This window comes from Talpa occidentalis, unplaced genomic scaffold (assembly GCF_014898055.3).
Source record: "Talpa occidentalis isolate TD23 unplaced genomic scaffold, MPIMG_talOcc4v2.1, whole genome shotgun sequence".
In the NCBI taxonomy this organism is placed as follows: Eukaryota; Metazoa; Chordata; class Mammalia; order Eulipotyphla; family Talpidae; genus Talpa; species Talpa occidentalis.
The window spans coordinates 23,015,565-23,022,448 of record NW_026555331.1 but is presented as its reverse complement, the minus strand read 5'-3'; the positions used below and the strand labels follow the sequence as shown (position 1 = coordinate 23,022,448).

Here is a 6,884-nt window from a genome sequence, read left to right as displayed (position 1 = left end):
GCCTTTGAATATTTTCATATTGTGATGATTCATTATTTCTCTTGGCCTTAGTCTGTGTTAAAGACAAAAAGCCCAAATTGGAACTACTTGTGTTAAGTCTCACATTACCAAAACAAGATTAACTTAATTATACTTTGGGTCGCCCAGAAATTGAATCTTAAACCAATCAGGAATTTCCTGATCTTAGTTAAATAATTTACCAAATATATCACTGCCAAAGGAAAGTAACCTTGAACTAGCCAACTTGTTTTTTGCCTAATTTGAATTCCTTGTTCCTCCTCCATTCTGTTTATAAAATATCTTTCCTTGTATAGTTTTTCAGTGCTCTCTTCTAGCTGTTAGATTGGATACCGCCTGATTCATGAATGAAGACAGTAAGTTTGTCTTTGTTTAAAATTTACTCAACTGAATTTTATGTTTAATACCTGTAGTAAAGATATTTTTGGCTTGAAAAAGGGTTGATAAATCTTGACTTCAATGAGAAATCCAAAGGGTGGATAAATTATTTCAGAATTATTTCCATAGTGTTCCACCAGTCATTTCCTTTATCTCCTAGGAATAAGAATTATGCGGAGATATTCGTTGAGAATATTCTGATAATCATATCTTTCCATATTAATAATAACCATAGCAAAAATATTTATCAAAATCTAGTCTTCTATTATTTACATCTTATAGTACTTTTATAGTTATTGGGATTAACTTTTTCAAAATTGTTAAGTAGAGATTTGCATTTTTAATAATATACATATTTTCTTTTTATTTTTAAAAAGTGGAATAACAAACAGAGCTTTTATATTACCATTTATGAATGATACTTATTATCTATCAATGTTAGTAAAGTTGAAAAATATGAAGAATTAATATAGAAAACCTTTTAAATGTAAAGCATTATTTCTAAACTTTAAGAGTACTTTGCATTCTTCATTTTTTTATTGGGGGGTAGGGGTTGTTTTCCAATATGAATAATATTGAGGCAGTTAACCTCAGAACTCATTTAGAAACTATTCAAATTGGTGAAAAGTCCCAAGCAATTACCTCAACTTTTACACATTTTTTTGCAACATAAAATTCTTTCTCATAGAACATTGGAATTTTACTCCAAGTAGTATAAGCAGGTAAGAGATAAGAGAAAAAAAGACAAAAGGAGAGAAAAATGTAAGCTAAACTTAATTATGTTGTTAAAGGAGTATACAGCCATGAAGGAACAAATAGAAAGTAGAGATAATGTCTGTTAAGTGTTTAACCCTAATTGAGCAAAAATGTCTACATTTTCTAACATCTTCTGCATTGGATATTATATCACATTCTCTTTTTGCTTACACAATTTCTTTTACATTTGAAGATAATGCAAATGACATGTGCTTGGTGCATTTCTAAACTTGTGCACTTAGCATGGTGTGGTGTGCAGATTTCACTGCTTCACATACCATGACAGGGTGAAACCAGCCAAAATATAATCAGCATCTACTATACTTTTGATAGTATAACATGGTTTAATATTGCTGAAAACAACTACTTATTTCTGATATTTGCTGAATAACAGCAAAGCAAACTTCAGTAGGGATTACGGCAGTAGGTACAGGGACTACTGTAATGGGGTTTAGCATAGGAGAAATTGGATTTAACTCTGAAAACAAAGAAAAATGAAACTTTATAGCTAAGGAACAGGATAGGGAAGGCTGTAAAAAATTGTGAAGAGAAAACATCAATAATAAAGGGGTATTCTGATTATACCCATCAACAGGATTTCCCCTGAAAGCAGGCTAGGGAGTTCAGATATAATCTGGGGATTGGTGGGAGGTAAGAAACTTTATCAGATATTGAGAGGATTAGATTCCAATCTAATCAGATTGGGGTTGCTGGCTAAACTAACTTAGCAAGAGTCTTGCTAAACCTGGGCTCTCGTGTCATGCCCAGTGTGGGGTTTAGGTGAAAATGAACTCAAAAAAATTTGATTAGATATTGGTCAAACAGACTATTTGTAAGTATAAGTATTCCAATAATTAAAGCCTGATTTTTTAGGAAAAATGCTTATTTTAATATGAATAATTGAACATGTTAAAGAATACACTATATAACTTAAATATCCTGTAAAACGTAGGATATGAAATAGAATTAAATTTTATTTATTCAAAGTTATATTTTTGAATTTTTACCATTAAACTGTACTTACCTGGAACTTTTTCAAAGCAAAAATAATCAGTATATCTAATGACCTTGTCTGTTGTTTAAAGGACCGAGGTTAAATTTTATTGATAATTTATTCATATATTTTTCAAAAAATGTGAACAGTTCAACCCAGAGTAGATAGTGAACAAAAATATCTATTCATGGGCCTCCCCTGGTGGTGCAGCAGTTGAGTGCTGGGCTGCGAAGCTGCCCCGCAGCCTCTGCAGCACCGGTTCAATCCCAGGCCGCCGGCGAGGGTCCCACACGGCATGCAGACCTCTCCTGCCATGCCCGCTGCTCCCCTCAGCAGTGTATTTCGTCTTCGTCGTCTTCCTGTTCTGTTCCCTGCTCTGGCTCTGGTGAATTCTCTCACCCTCCTGTGCTTCTGACTGTACCCAGTGCTTGTATAAAATAAATAAATAAATAAATATTTAAAAAATATATATATTAAAAAAACACTTTAGTGCATCTAGTACTTTTATCACATAGTATGCCAGCAGTAAAAATAATCTCCCAAAGCAATAGTAAAATAAATAAATAAAAATTTAAATTTTCTCATGCAGTAAAAGATAAAAATTTGCATTATATTTACTTAGGACACATAAATTTGGTTAATAAAATTATGTGTTATGTCACTGACATAAATAAGAAAGGTTAAGAGAAATAATCATTAATTTTAATTACACTCAATTTTAATCCATATGTAATTACTAAAAATGGGGAGGTTTATGCTTTGATATTAAACTTAAGTTTACAGTAATCTGATTCCTTGCCAATTGCACAGTAGTTTTCTTAGAATATTGTACTTTCTGCTGTCACTTAGGCATTTATTTGGGTGGAAAAAGAGGTGTTCAAGTACCAGAAAGTCACTTTCTAACAGTTGCATACATAGTTTTTTTTTAAATTTCAGTCTGACAAAAGCAATAAACTTTCCAATTTCAGTTGGGAGATATAAATATTTTGAAATAGCATCATATCAACATATACAACATCAAAACTCTCCAAAACCTGGGAATTGGTGACATTCCCTGAACTTAAACTGAAAATTGAAACAATCTGTTAGTGGACAGATTGAGGGGCATGCCAGGACCCCCAAACCTTGCATGCTCTAAATACATTCTGCCATCTGTCACATAAAGATAAAACATACTCTTAGTGCATGAGAACTTCAATGAAAATAAGTTTAATAGAATTAGTGTACAAAAGAGAGAAGAAAGGATAATAGTTTCCAATAACACACCTAAAATTACCCATCTCCATGTGGGTAAATAAATGCCCCCCCCAAAAAAAAAATGTTGCCTTATTTAGGGCCACTGAGGACTGAAAGCTTTCCACAATCCTAAGGCACCTTCTAGTGGGGACCCATGAAGAGGGCCCGAAGAGGCCAGGGAAGTCTGGAAGGAAAGTTGCAAAATCAAAATACAAGCCAAGATAAATGCTGCCATTGCAGCCTTCCCATGGGTCTCTCACCCATGTCTCTTTCAGGTGTCTCCTTGTATGTCCCCTGAGTCCCTGGTGCAAGTCCAAGGTCAAGGTCAAGGTCTTCACATGTCTCTCTGCTCCACATGCCTCCTTCAAGGCCACACTCTCTGCCCTCTTTACCCTCCCCTTGCTGCTTAGCTCCACCCCCCACTAGGTGGGACAGGGACCAGGAAACCTCCTCTTTCAATGTAGATTACACTGTTACAAAAAAAGAAACCCAGAATTTAAGGAAAGATAGTAGCACCCAGTAGGGCCTCAATTACAAGCTTGCCAGGTTGCTGCAGATGAGAAAGCAGGTTCCAAAGCCCAAGTATGGGGAGCAGGAACAAGTCTTTATTACAGCAACAGGAGATACATAGGTAGCAGCAACAGCATTATTTGTTCTGCTGACCTGATAGAAGTAGTCTGACCCAGTGGCTTGGGTGGTAGCAGCACCATCAACCCTTGTGGTGCCAGGCCCGTTGGGCCCACTTGGGCAGCCTCAGGCTCTCTTGACCCGCTGGGTTCCCACAACCCTCGACCTGGCAACAGCAGCAGCTTCCAGAAGCAGCAGCAGCTCCAGGGCTCCGGCCACAGCAATGGCCCTATGTCCAGTGAGTGGCCATGAGAGGGTCCCCCCAAGGAGCCCTATTAGTGTTTATATGATTTATAGACAAAGTTGTCACGGGGCCATGCTTAAGCCTAGTTTACAGAAATATGGGTTTGCGCATGCAGAGTATACATCAAGGTTATGTATTATTTACTGCTTTCCCCACATGTGGACTACATCTCAAGGCTTCAGGTTATCTAGTAGGCCACTTACGCTGTAAGGTCAGTCTGAGAAACTCAGAAAACTGTTTGTCCATGGGCCCTACACACCCAAAGGAGATTAAACACCTAGCAACTTCTAACATGGTAATCAGAGAGAAATAGACATTTCAAAAAGGGTTTACTTACATTTTTTTTAAGTTGTTAACCACTAAGTGTGAAAGTCTGAAGCTGCTAGGGGCTGAAATAAACAATGTTTGCAGTCTTTGCATAGTTTTCCCTCAGAATCTCACCAAAAGTTCACAAGAAAGAAATGGCAAGAATGTTGATGATATTTCCTTCCTGGTGTGAAAGAAGGATTCCAGTAACCATGGTAGAAAAACTGCCCGGATTCATTTTCATATCTCCCCTATGAAACAAGAATATTAAATTTCAGGGATAAGAGCAAATAAAACTTCATTCCTGGCACTCATAGAAACCCATTACAGATTGGAGGATACAGAAATGTAAAAGTTCTGCCCTTTGGAGGAGAGAGAAATATATGTTGGGCCAAAAACAACAGAGAAGGAATAGGAGCTCTTCCTCAGGCTCTACCCAAAGAACTAAGCAGAGACCTTTCCTAAAGTGGAGACTAATCAGAACATAAAAAAAAAAAAAAAAAACCAGAAAACCAACCTACTTCCATCATCATTACTTTTCAGCTTGGAAATATAGTGAGTTGGAATCAGTGTCTCTACAACAATAAAAAACTAAATTTGTTGCCAAAGAAAAATTTTGCCAGACAAGTTAAAGGGAGGAAAACTTTATTCAGAACTATTGTAGTATTAGCAAGATATTCAACTCCACTGAAACAAAGGGAAGGCCAAATTCTAAGTGCTGGGGCGAACTATTGGACACTGGAGAGGAGATTGGTCAATATAATTAAACTATCTATGTTTGCTAATTGCCAAAGTGAGGTTGTTACCCACCCATAAGATCCAGAAAGAAGATGCTATGTGCTTCTATAATTACTTTTTTTTTTTTTTAATATTTATTTTTATACAAGCACTGGGTATAGTCAGAAGAACGGGAGGGTGAGAGAATTCACCAGAGCCAGAGCGGGGAACAGAACTGGTAGACCAATGAAATATGCTGCTGAGGGGAGCAGCGGGCATGGCAGGAGAGGTCTGCGCACCATGTGGGACCCTCGCGGGCGGCCTGGGATCGAACCGGCACTGCAGAGGCTGCAGCAGCTTCGCAGCCTGGCGCTCAGCCGCTGCGCCACCAGGGGAGGCCCTTCTATAATTACGTTTTAAAGACAGAACACTCAGGTCTTTAGAAAGACATTCCTTTCTTAGGTAGTAGAACTGGCAAAAGTCTAGATAAGATTTACATCTTAAAGAAGCAGAGAATAAATTTATTTACTTTTTTCTTTATTTTAAATATGTATTTTTACATCATTCTTCCTTTTTGTACAATGTATGTTTTCTCTTTTCAGATGTAGTCCCCGAATGATTCCCATCACCTGTTCACCTGTGCACCATCACCATAGTCCCTTGTGCTCTAGAATAAATTTATTGTTGCAAGTTTTCTTATAATTCATTATAATATTTTCCTAAACTTGATTCAAAGTACTAAAATGTCTTTATTGTATATCATTTAATAGTCATAAAAATGTTAAGAGGTATAAATAACAAAAAGAGATGATTGAATCATAAAAATTTCCAATTATACCTATAGGAAGTGAAATAAAGATAATTATAAAAGTAAAATAACAGCTAAGATATGGTAGATTTTAGTTCAACTCTATCAATGATCACTATCAATGATCACTTTATTGTAAATGATCTAAATACACAATTAAAAATCTAAAACTGTCAATTAGATATAAAAAAGCAAGGTTGAATTATTTGCTACATACAAGAAGCCAACTTTATAAAGTCATGAATGGGTTATAACTAAAAGGATGCATATCATACAAAAACTAATCAAAAGAGAGCTGGAATGCAATATAAATCTAAAATCAGTACAATCTGACCAAGAAATATTATCATGCTTCTAAACATATATTATGTTGTAAACTAACATTGAATAAAGAAATATTATCAGAGAAAAAGAGGGAAATTATATAATGATAAAGGGGTCATTTTCCAAGAGAACCTAAACTGCTCTACCATCCACTTTGACCTAGTGGATGTTTATAGACCTCTCAATACATCATTATCAGAATACACATTCTTCGCAAGCATAAATGTATTATTCCCCATGTTTAGTTATATTCTGGGACATAAACCGAAACACATTTAAAAGAAGAAATACAGTAAAAAAGTGTGTTCTTATGTTAGTGTAGTATATGATATATATACACTACAGTGTAGTATATTCTTAATCTATAAATTAATCTACAAATTAATATCTATAAATCAATTTGGGGATAGTTAAAATATCCCCAAATTTCTGAATGCTTAACAACACATTTCTAAATAATGAGACCATACATTATG

The 6,884-nt window shown here is 35.6% G+C and overlaps 1 long non-coding RNA gene across 2 annotated transcripts in view; it reads left to right on the top strand.

Moving 5' to 3' along the window:
* Positions 1-337: 337 nt before the first annotated feature.
* The window catches only part of LOC129145276 (uncharacterized), a 217,993-nt gene continuing 211,446 nt past the window's right edge, over positions 338-6,884 (top strand). For both annotated transcript variants that reach the window (XR_008550581.1, XR_008550580.1), the window contains exon 1: positions 338-374. This is a non-coding gene — a long non-coding RNA (uncharacterized LOC129145276). The remainder of the gene's footprint in view (positions 375-6,884) is intronic.